This window comes from Ursus americanus, chromosome 8, assembly GCF_024610735.1.
Source record: "Ursus americanus isolate L20-20 chromosome 8, mUrsAme1.1.p, whole genome shotgun sequence".
Classification (NCBI taxonomy): Eukaryota; Metazoa; Chordata; class Mammalia; order Carnivora; family Ursidae; genus Ursus; species Ursus americanus.
In genome coordinates, this window is record NC_142134.1 from 70,349,174 (window position 1) to 70,365,528 (window position 16,355).

General features: G+C 36.8%; 1 protein-coding gene and 1 pseudogene across 7 annotated transcripts in view; both read left to right on the top strand.

The window, feature by feature from the left end:
- Positions 1–16,355, top strand: part of LCORL (ligand dependent nuclear receptor corepressor like) — a 163,019-nt gene that overhangs the window by 90,713 nt on the left and 55,951 nt on the right. The gene's annotated exons all lie outside the window — the stretch shown is intronic.
- LOC148109603 (protein BRICK1 pseudogene) lies at positions 1,511–13,721 on the top strand (annotated as a pseudogene).

Here is a 16,355-nt window from a genome sequence, read left to right on the forward strand (position 1 = left end):
AAAACCTCTGTAATTAAAATTGTAATACTGTCACCCAAATGGACAAGCAATCTCATTGAGAAATTGACCCAGATACCCAGGGAAATTCTCATATGACACAGGCAGGTGGCATTACCAATAATGGGGGAAAAGATGGACTGTTTAATAAATGGTTTTAGGACACCTGGAAAATCAATTGGAAAAAGACAAATCTATACCTTATGTGTACTTGAATAAATTTCAAATTGGATAAGAGATTTAAATACAAAATAATGTAACCATGTACATACTGGAGGAAAGTATCAGTGAATTCTGTTGTAATCCAGATATAGGGCAAAGGCTTTCTCTGTCGTTTGAAGTCCAGATGAAATAAAATATTGACTACATTTGAGAGTCATTTATATCAAAAAAGAAAAAATAATTTGCCTAGGAAGGAAACTCCATAGTAAAAGTTAGGAGACAAAGACAAACTGGAGGAAATTATTTGCAAGGTGTATCACAAAGAGTTAATCTCTATTATGTAAGTTTTTTAAACTAAGAGGGGGAGAAAAGATCAGACATCCAATAAAATAATTGACAAAAGGCAGAACAGAGTATTACACACAGAAAAATAAGACATTCAAATGGTCCTTGAACTGTAAATTAAAACAATAGTGAGTTACCATTTCTCTTATATTAGATTGGCCAAGATTCAGAAGCCTTACATCACTCTGTTAGGGTACCTATGAAACAATCACTTTCATCCACTGTTGTGGAAAGTACAAAATGATACACTTCCTACAAGGAGTATAAGGCAATATCTATTAAAACTACATATATATTTACCCTTTGATCCAGTAATCTCACTTTTTGGAATTTACCTGAAAGTACATGCACAAAATTATTCATTTCAGCGTTACTTATAATAGCAAAATATAGAAGTCACTTACATGCCCATCCATAAGAGATATGTTGACTGTTTTGTGGTAGAAACATATAGTGGACAGACAGACATGGAACTAGAGAATGAAGAATGAAGAACATCTCTGTGAACTGATAAGAATGATTAATTCCCTGGGTGTGTGTGTGTATATATATATATATTTTTTTAAGATTTATTTTTTGAGAGATCAGGGGGAAGGGTAGAGGGAAAGGGCGAGAGTATCTCAAGCAAACACCCCACTGAGAGGAGCTGGATGTGGGACTTGATCTCAAGACCCTGAGATCATGACCTGAGCTGAAATCAAGAGTTGGACACTTAACCAAGTGAGCCACCCAGTGCCCCCTGGGTATATATTTTTAAGTGGAACAAGCAAGAGGCAAAGATATACTGCATATTGTATATAGTATGTTCACTTTTAAGAAAGAAGAAGGAAGAATATATGAATCTGTTTATTTTTACACAAATACACAGAAGGATAAACTAGAAACTAATGAGATTGGTTACTTCGGGAGCAGTGGAAAATAAAGGAAAATAGGTGAAACTTATTTGAGTCTTACATAGTTTTGACTTTTGAACATGTTTATTTTTTACTTTTTTTTGGAAGGGGTGTGCGGGGGGCGGGGAGAGCAAGAATCTTAAGCATTTTTAAAAAAATAAAATTAAATCGGCAAGGATGGGAGAATGAACCCTGTGAGTACAAACAACAAAAAACCAAATAAACCTAACTGTATATCATATTGATACTACAGAACACAGGAGAAAATTAAATAATTAACCTACTACTCTGTACTCTCAGTTGGACATATTTTAAGGATTAACATTTTTTGGCAGCGGTATTGGTCTAGTAATTCTGAGAGTTTTTTCTGTTGGAGAAAGGAATAAAAATATGGAATGGAGGAGGAAAAAGAACAGTGCTATGTTATTAGAGGTATCTATGAATTCCTGATTTAAATATATACATACTTATATATGTGTGTATATATATATTTATAAACTGCTTACATAAATGGTATTTATTAGCTTTGCCTGTTGTAAGATTCTAGAAGCAGTGACACCACAGGGGCAATGACCACAGTTAGCATCCAAACCTTGATGTCTCAATAGCACTCCCTACCACAAAAAGGAAAAATAGGATATTTGCAGTATTGGTTGATTCTAAGTCAGGGACAGGAAAAGTAGAAAGTGGATGTGGAGTGTCTTCTTATATGCTAAAAAATAAGTCCCCACGAACAGGAGACATATCAAAAGGATACAAGGACCAACTTGAAGGGGTTTAGACTGGCTAAATTTAGGACAGTTTGTACATTAAAATGAACAACAATGGCATGGACCTTAGATAACAAGAAACAACCCATGAGTCCATAGTGATAAAAACAAAAGATAAGGGTCTTCACAGAAGAGAAGGCACTTTTTAAAAGAATGCTACGTAAAAATAGAGAATGAATAATGGAATTACAAAATTACCATTTTGCAATCACTAGTGTAACAATTGATTCTGCAGGAGTCATCAATCATGCTAAAAGGATTGAGGAATGTTGAATGTTGGCCAACAGGGTAATCCCATTAAAGTATTACTCCATGGATTACTAATTACAAAGGAGAAAAGGTAACTTCACAATGGAGAGATTTGTTGGGTATCACCTTAAAGCAAGTGATGGATGGCATCACTGATGATGAAGGAGCAGGCAGCTAGCTGAAGACAAAGTATAAGCTGACATACTGCAAACCACCCCCCCCCACCCCCGTGCTTCTTCTGGGTGGGATGCCTGTGACATTCATCCAGGAAGCTCCCAGCTCTCTTCATGTTAATGCCTTGCTAGAAGGAAAAACCACCTTAACTTGACTATGGCATCCTGGGAGTCTTCTTTAACGTATGAAAATCATTTTGAAAACCTCCCTTTTCCTTACCTCCTCCAACTCTCAAGTATATAATCAGCCACCCCTCTCAACCCTGGTGCAGCAGCTCTTTCTGCCCACGGGTCCAGTCCCCATGCTTTAATAAAACAACCATTTTGCACCAAAGACGCTTCAAGAATTCTTTCTTAGTCATTGGCTCCAGACCTCACCCCACCAAACCTCACCTATATTCCAAAACCCCATCAACTGATACTGGGACCAACTGATACTCCAAGGAGGCATATCACCTATGGTACTATTCCCATAAAAATGATTAAATCTGAGCCTAAATGATGAGGAATGTAACCCAAATTGTGGAACATGCTAGAACTAAATGGCATGAAAGAAAAAAAAAAGCAGAGGACTGGAGACACATGACAGTCAAATACAACATGTTTTTCTTGATTGCATCCTGAGATTGGGGAGAAAAAAGGCTGTAAAGGGCATAATTGGGAAAGTTGAGGGCATTATTGTTTGTGTTTCTTGAAAGGGATAATGTCGTTATAGTCATGTATGGTAATGTTCTTTATTACCCAAGTATTTCAGGTTAAGGATTCATGACATCTGCAAGTGCTTCACCTGTAAATAACTTGTGTATATGTAAAGCAAGTGATAAAAAAATCAACAGTTGTTGAATCTATAGAGGTAAAATTTAGTGAAAGTACATTGTACTCTTCAAATTTTTCTATAGATTGAAATGTTTAGAAGTAAAATACTTGGGAAAAAATAAAAGGCAATGTCAAAAAATGTACTATAAATGGTTCTATAGGGCTTTGCTTTCCTTTTTATCTTTCATTATATCATTATCTGTACTAATATGATTCTTGACATTAAATGATACCAGCATACATCAGAGTTCTTCTTGTTCTATAAAGTGCTAAACCAGTGTTAATTGTTGTTAATTTAGCTATCAAACATGGAGAGAAAGGAAATGGGGATGGGAAAAGATTACAAAAATGCCACCATCCTGACCTTTAAAACATTTTACTGGATTAGTAACTTATATATTCCACATTGATGATCTCATAATTGAGACAACCTAATCAGTATTCTCAGAATGATTCCAAGAGCAACTATTCCTCTTAGGTAAACAATGGCATTATATGCTATCAGTGTGGGAGAATACTAAACAAAGGTGTGAATACAGGAAAGTTGGAATCAGTCTGTCCCCAGTGACTCACATCCCTCTTCGTATGCAAAATATACTCATCTTTGCCCAAGACCTTCAAAAGTCTTACTGTTATTACAGTATTATCTCACAATACTTATTTAGTTCCAGGTGCAAATAAGGTCTTTTGGGTGCAGCTTTTTAAGTACAGCACTTCAAGTACAGTTCATCTTGATCCGTAGACCTTTAAAAATAAAAAGACAAGCTTCCTGTCCACATATACCCGACATAGAGTGCTGGAACAGGCATAGGATAACCACTGTAAACACTCCTACTCAGAATTGCGGAAAAGGGGTGCACACAGAGGTCACTATTCATAGCAAATCTGAACACCAGCTGGGTAAAAGTTGAGAATTCTTTGATTAGATCTTAAGGTCTAAGAATAATTCTTTATGGCTCTTGGATCTGTCATGTTCCGCTGAGTTATCCCTCCTTTCTGTTTTTTTTTAATTGAGATATAATTCACATACTATGACATTTTTTAAAGTATAGAATTTAGTGGGTTTTAGTATACTCATTCACCAAATTTTACAACCATCACTGCTATCTGATTCCAGAACATTTTCATCATCCTAAAAAAGAAACCCATTAGCAGATTAGCATTCACTCCTTATCCTTTTCCTGTCCTCGCCCAGGACCTGGCAACCACTAAGTCTACTCTCTGTCTCTATAGATTTGCCCGTTTTAGACATTTCATATAAATGGAATCATACAATGTGCAGACTTCATTTAGCATAATGTTTTCAAGGTTCATCCTTGTAGTGTGTGTCAGTTCTTCATTCCTTCTTATGATTGAATAATACTCTGTTTTATGGATATATGACATTTTATCTATACATTCACCAGTTGATATTCATGTGGGTTATTTCTACTTTTTGGCTGTTGTGAATAATGCTACCATGAACATTCATGCACTCATTTTTGCTTGGACATATGTTTTCAGTTTTCTTGGGTATATACCTTGGAGTGGAATTTACTGGAGCCATATGTTTACATTTTTGAAAAACTGCCAATGTGTTTTCCAAAGTGGCTACACCATTTTGCATTCTCACCAGCAGTGTTTCCGGGTTCAGATTTCTTCACATCCTCAGGAGCACTTTATCTGCATTTTTTATTATAATGCTCCTTTTAGGTATGAAATGATATCTCATTGTGGTTTTGATTTGCATTTCCCTCGTGAGCAATGATGTTAAGCATCTTTTTCATGTGTTTATTGGCTATTAATATATTCTTTGGAGAAATATCTACTCAAATCATTTGCCATTTTTTATTTGGGCATTTGTGTTTTTTTGTTGATTTGTAAGAAGAGTTCTTTATATACTGTGGACACTGGACTTTTATCAGACATGATTTATAAATATTAACACTCATTGTGTGGATTGTCTTTTTACTTCTTGGTAGTGTCCTTTGAAGTACAAAGGTTTTTAATTTTGATCAAATCCAATATATCTATTTTTTTCTTTTGCTTGTGCTTTTCGTGCCATACGTAAGAAATTGTTGCCTTAATCCAAGGTTATGAAGATTTACATATATGTTTTCTTCTAAGATTTTTAAGGTTTTAGCTCCTCTATTTAGGTCTTTGATCCATTTTCAGTTAATTATTATATATTGTATAAGGTAGAGATCCAGCTTCATTTTGTATGTAAATATCCAGTTGTCCCAGCATTGTTGTTGAAAAGACTATTCTTTCCCCCATTGAATGGTCTAGGTGCTCATATCAAAAATAGACTATAAGGGTTTATTTTGGGGCTCATCTATACATTCATCTATATGTCTAACTTTATGCCAGTAACACCCTGTCTTGATTATCGCACTTTATAGTAATTTTCAAAGTCAGGACATGCTAACCCTTCAATTTAGTTCTTCTTTTTCAAGGGTTTTTTGTTTTGGTTTGGTTTTGGGTTTTGGGCGGGGGGCGTTGTTTGTTTTTGTTTGTTTTTTTGGCTATTCTGGATTCCTTGCATTTCCATATGAATTTTAGATCAACCCACCAATTTCTACAAAAATGCCAGCTGGGATTTTGATGGGGATTGTGTTGAATTTCTTTGGGGAGTATTAACCATCTTAACCATATTACATCTTCCAGTTCTTGAACACAGGATGTTTTTCTATTTATTTAGGTTTTTAAGTTTCATCATTTTTAGCATACAAAACTTCCACTTCGTTTGTTAACTTACTTCTGTGTTTTATTCTTTGTGATCCTGTTGTAAATGGTATTATTTTTTTATGTCCTTTTGGAATTGTTTAGTGCCGTTGTGTAGAAGTAAAATTGATATTTGTTTATTGATACGATTTTCTGTAGCCTTGCTAAACTTAATCATTAGCTCTAAAATTTTGTGTGTTTGGATTCCTTAGAAATTTCTATATGTAAGATTATGTTATGAATCGCTATATTGTACCTGAAACTAATATAACACTGTATGTTAACTATAGTGGAATTAAAGTAAAAAAAATTTTAAAGAGATTATGTTATGTACAAACAGAGCTTTATTCCAATCTAAATGCCTTTTATTTCTTTTTCTTGCTTAACCGCCCTGCCTTGAACCTCTAATATATGTTGTATAGAAGCGCTGAGAGCATATATTCTTGTCTTATTCCTGATCTTAGGTAGAAAGCTTTCTGTCTTTCACCATTAAATGTGATGTTACTTCTGAATATTTCATTGGCATCCTTTCTTAAGTTGAGGTAGTTTTCTTCTATTCCTAGCTTGTTCAGTGTTTTTAGCCTGAAAGCTTACTGGATTTTTCAAGTGCTTTTCTACATCTATGGAGATTTGTCTTTTGTCTCTTATTAATGTTTTATTAAAGTGACTGATTAGTTTTTATATGTTGAACTGACCTTGCATTCTTGGGATAAATTCTTGGTGTATAGTTCTTTTTATGTGTTGCTGGATTCTGTTTGATAGTATTTTATTTAGCATTTTTGTGTCTCTTCATAATGGATGGTTTTCGTTTGGCATGGGACTTTTCTTTTCATGTGATTTCCTTGTCGAGTTTGATATAGGCTAATGTTGCTGTCATAGAAAGAATTGGGAAGTGTTCTTTCCTCATCTCTTTTTTAGAGTTTGTGAAGGATTTGGTGTTAGTTTTTTTAATGTCTAATAGACTTCACTGGTAAATCTGTCCCGGGGCTTTTCTCTGTAGCAAGTTTTTTAGTTATTGTTTTGGTGTTTTTCTTTATTACAGGTCTGTTTACATTTTCTATTACATCTTTGAGTCAGTTTGGTAGTTTATGTCTTTCTAGAATTTAGTCATTTCATTTAGGATATGTAATTTGTTTTATTTCTTTTTTAAACTTTTATTATTATTTTTATTTTTAATTCCAGCATAGTTAACATACAGTGTTATATGAGTTAGGATATCTAATTTGTTATTGTATAATTTTTTATAGTATTTTCTGATTCTGTTTCGTGTTTCTTTAAGGTTAGTGGTGATGTCTCTTCCTTCATTCCTGATTTTAGCAACTTAAATCTTCTCTAGTTTTTTCCTTGGTCAGTCTAGCTAAAGGTTTGTGAATTTGTTGACCTTCTCAAAGAACCAGCTTTTAGTTTCATTGATCTTCTCTGTTGTTTTTCTATTCTTTATTTTTTTCTGCTCTGGCCTTTTATTTATTCCCTCCTTCTTGCTTGTTTTGGGCTTGGTTTTCAATTCATTTTCTCTCAAGGCATGTAGCCAAATGGGTTGTTGGTTTGCATTTCTTTAAAAAATATATGTGTGTCTACAGTTACAAATTGCCCTCTAAGCACTGCTTTAGCTGCATCTCATCCCATTTGGTATGTTGTCTTTTCCTTTTCATTAAACTTTTAGTATATTCTAATGTTCTTTGTGACCCAGTCTTTTACTCATTAGATGTTTAGGATTTTTTTTTCTATTTTTACATATGTGTATTTCCCATATTTCCTTTTGTTATTTGTTTTATTCCTTGGATTTTGGAGGACATATCTTTTATGTTTTTAATCTTTTTGTTTTGTGGCCTGACATGAGGTTTGTCTTAGAGAATTTCTACATGCATTTTTTTTATTATTAACATATAATGTATTATTTGTTTCAGGGGTACTGATTCATCAGTCTTACACAATACACAGTGCTCCCCATAACACATAGCCTCCCCAGTGTTCATCATTCAGCCACCCCATTCTTCGCCCTCCCCCTCACTCCAGCAACCCTCAGTTTGTTTCCTGAGATTGACTCTCTTATAGTTTGTCTCCCTCTCTGGTTTCATCTTGTTTCATTTTTTCCTCTCTTCCCCTATGATCCTCTGCCTTGTTTCTCAAATTCCACATATCAGTGAGAAATATGATAATTGTCTTTCTCTAATTGACTCATTTCACTTAGCATAATACCCTCTAGTTCCATCCACATTGTTGCAAATGGCAAGATTTCATTTTTTGATGTCTACATAATATTCCCGTGTGTGTGTGTGTGTGTGTGTGTGTGTGTGTGTATGTGTGTGTGTATACACCACATCTTCTTTATCCATTCATCTGTCGATGGACATCTGGGCTCTTTCTATAGTTTGGCTATTGTGGTCATTGCTGCTATAAACACTGGGGTGCAGGTGTTCCTTTGGATTGCAACATTTGTATCTTTGGGATAAATACCCAGTAATGTAGTTCCTGGGTCATAGAGCTCTACATGCATTTGACAGAAATATGTATTCTGCTGTTTTGGGATGGAGTGCTGCATGTTTGTTAGATAGAGTTAATTTAGTGTTGTTGAAGTCTTCTATTTGTTGATCTTCTTTCTGGAATTTCTATTCATTTTTGAAAGTGGTTTAGGGATGCCTGAGTGGTGCAGTCAGTTAAGTGTCCAACTCTTGGTTTTGGCTCAGGTCATGATCTTGGACTCGTGAGATTGAGCCCTGCATAGGGCTCTGTGCTCAGTGTAGAGTCGACTTGGGATTTTCTCTCTCCCTCTCCCCCCTTGCTCATGCACGCTCTCTAAACAAACAAACAAACAAATAAATAAAATCTTTTTTTTAAGTGGTTTATTAAATAGTTTCCACCAGTTAATATTGAATGTTTTATTTCTCCTTTAATTCTGTTATATCTTCATGTATTTTTGGCTCTGTTCCTAGGTACATATTTATTAGATCTTCTTAAGAGGTTGAACCTTTATTGTTATAAAGTGACCTTCTCTGTTTTTACTGACAGTTTTTGTCTTAGAATAGATTTTGCCTGATATTAGTAGAATCACCCCAGCTTCCTTTTGGTTATGTTTTTGTAATGTCTTTTTTCCCCCCCTCATCCTGTTTGTTTCAACATATTTGATCTTTAAATTTAAAGTGTCTCTTTTGAGGGAAGTATATAGCAATACAAGCCTTTCTCAAGAAACAAGAAAGGTCTCAAATACACAACTTAACCTTACACCTAAAGGAGCTGGAGAAAGAACAGCAAATAAAGCCTAAACCCAGCAGGAGAAGAGAATTAATAAAGATTAGAGCAGAAATCAGTGAAATAGAAACCAAAAGAACAGTAGACCAGATCAATGAAACTAGGAGCTGGTTCTTTAAAAGAATTAATAAGATTGATAACCTCCTGGCCAGACTTATAAAAAAAAAAGAGAGAAAGAACCCAAATAAATAAAATCATGAATGAAAGAGGGGAGATCATGGCCAACACCTAAGAAATACAAGCAGTTATAAGAACATATTATGAGCAACTATATCCCAATAAGTTAGGCAATTTGGAAGAAATGGATGCATTCCTAGAGAAGTATAAACTACCAAAACTGAAACAGGAAGAAATGGAAAGCCTGAACAAACCCATAACCAGCAAGGAAATAGAAACAGTAATCAAAAATCTCCCAACAAACAAGAGCCCAGGGCTGGATGGCTTCCCAGGGGCATTCTGCCAAACATTTAAAGAAGAATTAATGCTTATTCTTCTGAAGCTGTTTCAAAAAATCGAAATGGAAGGAAAACTTCCAGACTCTTTCTGTGAGGCCAGGATTACCTTGATCCCAAAACTAGACAAAGACCCCACCAAAAAGGAGATTTACAGACCAATATCCCTGATGATCATGGATGCAAAAATTCTCACCAAGATACTAGCCAGTAGGATCCAATGGTACGTTAAAAGGATTATTCACCACGTCCAAGTGGGATTTATTCCTGGGATACAAGGGTGGTTCAACACTCACATATCAATCAATGTGATGTATCACATGACTAAAAGAAAGGACAAGAGAACCATATGATCCTCTCGATGCAAAAAAAAAAAAAAAAATTGACAAAGTACAGCATCCTTTCTTGTCTAAAACTCTGCACAGTGTAGGGATAGAAGGAACATAACTCAATTATCATAAAAGCCATATACAAAAAGCCTGCAGCAAATATTCTGAATGGAGAAAAAAATGAGAGCTTTTCCCTGTGGACAGGAACACAACATCGATGCCCACTCTCACCACTGTTGTTCATAGTACTAGAAGTCCTAGCCTCAGTAATCAGACAACAAAAAGAAATAAAAGGCATCCGAATCAGCAAAGAAGTCAAACTCCCACTTTTCGCAGATGACTGGTACTGTATGTGGAAAAGACTTCATCCCAAAATTGCTAGAACTTATACAGGAATTCAGCAAAGTGGCAGGATATAAAATCAATGCACAGAAATCAGTTTCCTTTCTATACAGTGAGACAGACATTTCTAACAATGAGACAAAAGGAAGAGAAACCAAGGAGTCAATCCCATTTACAGATGCACCCAAAACCATAAGATACCCACGAATAAACCTAACCGAAGAGGCAAAGGATCGTACTCTGAAAACTGTAGAACACTCATGAAAGAAATTGAGGAAGACACAAAAGAAATGGAAAAACGTTCCATGCTCATGGATTGGAAGAACAAATATTGTTAAAATGTCTATGCTACCTAGAGCAATCTATACATTCAATGCAATCCCTATCAAAATACCATCAACATTTTTCACAGAGCTGAACAAATAGGCCTAAAATTTGTATGGAACCAGAAGAGTCCCTGAATAGCCAAAGGAATGTTGAAAAAGAAAACCAAAGCTGGTGGCATCACAATGCCAGATTTCAAGCTCTGTTACAACGCTTTAATCATTGGGGCTCCGAGGTGGCTCAGTTGGTTAAGCATCTGTCTTCGGCTCAGGTCATGATCCCAGGGTCCTGGGATTGAGCCCCACATCGGGCTCCTTGCGTGGCAAGAAGCCTGCTTCTCCCTCTCCCTCTGCCTGCTGCTCTCCCTGCTTGTGCTCGCTCTCTCTCTCTTTCAAGTAAATCTTAAAAACAACAACAACAACAAAGATTTAATCATCAAAACAGTATGGTACTGGCACAAAAACAGGCACATAGATCAGTGGAACAGAACTGAGAACCCAGAAATGGACCTTCAAACTCTATGGTCAACTAATCTTCAACAAAGCAGGAAAGAATATCCAATAAAAAAGACAATCTCTTCAACAAATGGTTTTGGGAAAATTGGACAGCCACATACAGAAGAATGAAACTGGACCACTTTCTTATACCATGCACAAAAATACACTCAAAATGGATGAAAGACCTAAATGTGAGCCAGGAATCCATCAAAATCCTAGAGGAGAACACAGGCAGCAACCTCTTCAACCTTGGCCACAGCAACTTCCTGCTAGAGACATCTCCAAAGTCAAGGGAAACAAAGGCAAAAATGAACTACTGGGACTTCATCAAGGTAAAAAGCTTTTGCACAGCAAAGGAAACAGTCGACCAAACCAAAATACAGCTGACAGGATGAGAGAAGGTACTTGAAAATGTCTTATTAGATAAAGGATTAGTATCCAAAATCTATAGAATGTATCAAACTCAACACCCAAAGAACAAATAATTGAGTCAAGAAATGGGCAGAAGACATGAACAGACATTTCTCCAAAGAAGACATACAAATGACCAACAGACACATGAAGAAGTGCTCAACATCACTCGGCATCAAGGAAATACAAATCAAAACCACAATGAGATACCACCTCACACCAGTCAGAATAACTAAAAGTAGCCACACAGGAAATGACAGATGTTGGGGAGGATGTGGAGAAAGGGGAACCCTCTTACACTGTTGGTATAAATGCAAGCTGGTGCAGCCACTCTGGAACACAGTACGGAGGTTCCTCAAAAAATTGAAAATAGAGCTACCCTATGACCCAGCAATTGCATTACTAGGTATTTACCCCAAAGATACAAACGTAGTGATCTGAAGGGGCACCTGTACCCCAATGCTTAGAGCAGCAGTGTCCACAATAGCCAAACTATGGAAAGAGCCCGTATGTCCATTGACAGATGAATGGATAAAGATGTGTTATATATATACAATGGAATATTACTCAGCCATCAAAAAATGAAATCTTGCCACTTGCAATGATGTGGATGGAACTAGAGTGTATTATGCTAAGTGAAATAAGTCAATCAGAGAAAGACAGTTATCATATGATTTCACTCATATGTGGAATTTAAGAAACAAAACAAGTCCTCTTCAGGCAGCAGCTGTGGCAGGTCAGGTGGGTCCAGTGCAGCGGGAGATTCACCAGGACTGGGCGAACAGGGAATACATTGAGGTCGTCACCAGCAGCAACAAGAAAATCTCGGATTTCCTCAACTCGTTTGATATGTCTTGTCGTGGAAGACTTGCAACACTAAACAAGAAATTGACAGCCCTCCAACATAGAATAGAGTAACATTGAAGCATGGGTGACAAAAGGTGAGACCCTCACCTAGAACTATACCATGCTTCTGCTGGGAAGTTGATTTATGGAACACAGGCCCAGCAGCCTCAGCTCCTTCCTCTCTCCTTAAATAGCAACAGGGCTTATTCTTGTTTTTCTCTTTTCCAAAAACATGGCCTCTGGGTTTTGCCATGTACATTGGTGTGTGATGTGGCATGTGGGAAGACGTCCAGGGGAGCTCTTGGGACAAACATTTGGCACTTTATCTTTTAAATAACATTTTGTAGAAATTGTTCGTCGATGTATTTGAGGCACTCAGAGTCAAACGCCTGGGACTCTTTGTTAAGGTCCTCTCCACCTCTCTTTCTCTTTCTCAGACTTTCCTTACAGCTCTCATTGCCTCTGCATTGATTCTATAACAGTCTTTGTCTCTTTCCTCCTTTGGTGGGTGGGTGGGGGGTGGGAGGCAGTCCTGGCTGAGACACTTATGCCCTGGCAAGGTAGCCACCAGAGAATGTTGTTGCCAGCCCACCAGTTTCTTGTCCTTTTGGGGAGGTCAAAGCCAGACCCCCACTTGGCTTGAAGGGACATTTTCAAAATTTTCTTTCCGTCACTTGGGATATCTTTGCCTCTCATATTTCCCTAATAAACTCCTCAACTTTATCTGACTGCTGTGACTGTGGTGGGGAGAGGAGCTAGAGATGGGGCTTACTCATTCCACAGAAATCAGATGTGTGGGATTATTATTCTAACATAAAACTTTCAGATGTATGTCTTTGATCAAAGCCTCGGTGGCTTACCACCAGGAGCTTGTCATCCGCCCCCCCTCGCCCCCCGCACCATGTTTGGACTTTGAGCTGCCTAACTCATCCTGGGAATCATTTGGTCATTCAGCATTTATCAGGTACTTACTATGTAGGCACATTATGCTCCAATAAAAGATAAGCATGGGGGGGGGAAGGAAACAAAACAGAAGAGCATAGGGGAAGGAGGGAAAAATAAAGACAAAATCAGAGAGGGAGACAAACCATAAGAGATTCTTAATCATAGGAAACAAACTGAGGGTTGCTGGAGGGAAGGGGGTTGGGGGGTGGGGTAACTGGGTGTTGGGCATTAAGGAGAGCATGTGATGTAATGAGCACTGGGTATTATATAAGACTGATATAACACTGACTTCTACCTTTGAAACTAATTACATTATGTTAGTTGAATTTAAATTAAAAAAAAACACAAAAAAATAAAGTGTCCCTTTTGGGGTGCCTGGGTGTCTCTGTCAGTTAAGCATCTGACTTTAGCTCAGGTCATGATCTCAGGGTCCTGGGATCAAGCCCTGTGTCGGGTTCCCTGCTCAGTGGGGAGTCTGATTTTCCCTCTCCCTCTGCCCCTCTCTCCACTCATACTTGCACTCTCTCTCTCTCAGATAAATAAAATAAGATCTTTACAAAAACATACTCAAGTGTCTCTTTTGACAGCATATAGTTGGGTTATTCTTTTTAATACATTTTGCCAATCTCTGCCTTTCCATTTACATTTAATGTAATTACTGATAAGGTAGGATTTACATCTGTCATTTTGCTACCTGTTTTCAATTTTTTTTTTTTTTAAAGATTTTATTTATTTATTTGACAGTGAGAGAGGGAACACAAGCAGGGGGAGTGGGAGAGGAAGAAGCAGGCTCATAACGGAGGAGCCTGATGTGGGACTCGATCCCAGAACGCTGGGATCACGCCCTGAGCTGAAGGCAGACGCTTAACCGCTGTGCCACCCAGGCGCCCCTTCAATATTTTTGTTTAATTTTCTCTCTGTTTCCATTATTACTTTCTTTTTGTTAAATAGATATTTTCTGGTGTATCATTTTAAGTCCTTTGTTGTGTCTTTACTACATTTTTTCAAGTATATTCTTAGTGGTTGTCCTGGGGATTACGATTAACATCCTAATAGACAATAGTCTAGTTCAGATTAATACCAATTTAATTTCAGTAGTATGGAAAAACTTTGATTCTGTATGTCTCCATTTCATTTTCCCCCTCTGTGCCTTTGTCCTCCGTGTTACATCTTTATACATTGTCCACTGAGAGAGATCTGTAATTATTGCTTTATCACTTATCTTCTAAATTAGATAGGAAAAAAGTTACAAACAAAAAATACATTTATAATTTACCAAAAAATACATTTGTACTGTATTTTACCTATATAGTTACTGTGCTGATGCTTATTATTTCTATGTGAGGATTTGAGTTACTCTCCAGTGTCCTTTTATTCAGTCAGGTCTGCTTAAAGCAAGTTTTCTGTTTTTGTTTATTTGAGAATATCTAAATTTCTCCTGTGTTTTCAAAGGATACTTTTGCTGAATATAAAATTCTTGGTTGACAGTCTTTCTTCTTTCAGTTCCTTGAATATGTCATCTCACTGCCTTCTGTCCTTCATGGGTTCTGGTGTAATATTGGCTGTTAATCTCATTGAGGATCTTGTGTATGATGAATTGAGTTTTTTTCCTTGCTGTTTTCAGGACTTGCTCTTTGTCTTTGGTTTCTGACCATTTCATTAGGACACATCTAAATGTGGCTCTGTTTGAGTTTATCCTACTTAGAGTTTGTTGAGCTTCTTGGATATGTAGGTAAAGGTTTTTTTTTGTGTGTGTGTGTGTTTTTTTTTTAATCAAATTTGAGACATTGCCATTTCTTCAGCTATCTTTTGTGCCTTTCTCTCCTCTCCTGGGACTACCATTGTGAATGTTGGTACACTTGATGGTATTCCATAGGTTTCTGAGACTCTTTTTCTTTCTTTTGTCCTTTCTTACTCCTCTCCTGTGCCCTCCTCTCATCTACCTACCTTCTTTCTCTCCTTCCTTCCTTCCTTCCTTCCTTCCTTCCTTCCTTCCTTCCTCCCTCCCTCCCTCCCTCCCTCCCTCCCTCCCTTCCTTCCTTCCCTCCCTCCCTCCGTCCTTCCCTACTTGCTGTCCCTTCCTTCTTTTCTCTCTTTCCTCAGAATGGGTAATATCAATGGGCCTATCTTCAAATTCACGGATTCTTTTTTCTGCCAGTTCAAATCTGTTGTTGTATCCATCCTAGTGAATTTTGCATTTTAATTAGTGTACTTTCCACTCTAGAATTTCTAGCTGGTTCTTTTAAAAAACTTTATTTTTTATTTGCTGAGATATTCTCCTGATACTTCCTTTTAGTCCTTTATACATGATTTCCTTTAGGTCTTTGAACATATTTAAAATGTCTGATTAAAAGTTTTTATCTAGTAAGTTTAATCTCTGGGTTTCCTCAGAGACATTTTCTGTTGACTTTTCCTTCCTGTGTATGGGCCATTCTTTCTTGTTTTTTTGTTTTGTTTTGTTTTGGTTTGGTTTGTTTGTTTGTTGTTGCATTTCTTATAATGTTTTGTTTAAAACCTGGATATTTTAAATAATACAGTGTGACACTGGTAGAAATCAGATTATCCCCCACCTCAGGTTTTGTTGTTGCTATGTGTTGTTTGTTTAATGACTTTTCTGATCTAATTCTGTAAAGTCAGTATTCTTTATGTTATGTGGCTATTAACATCTCTTCTTTGTTAACTTAGTGGTCAGCTAATGATTGGACAGGGATATCTAGAACCATAACATTGTTAGCCTTTGCCTTGGGACAGGCTTCCTCAAAAGTAGGGAGGGAGGATGGGAATAAAGCAATTTAAAACCGTATACAGCTTACTATTCTTACTGAGATTTAGCCAATATTCTTGAATAGACA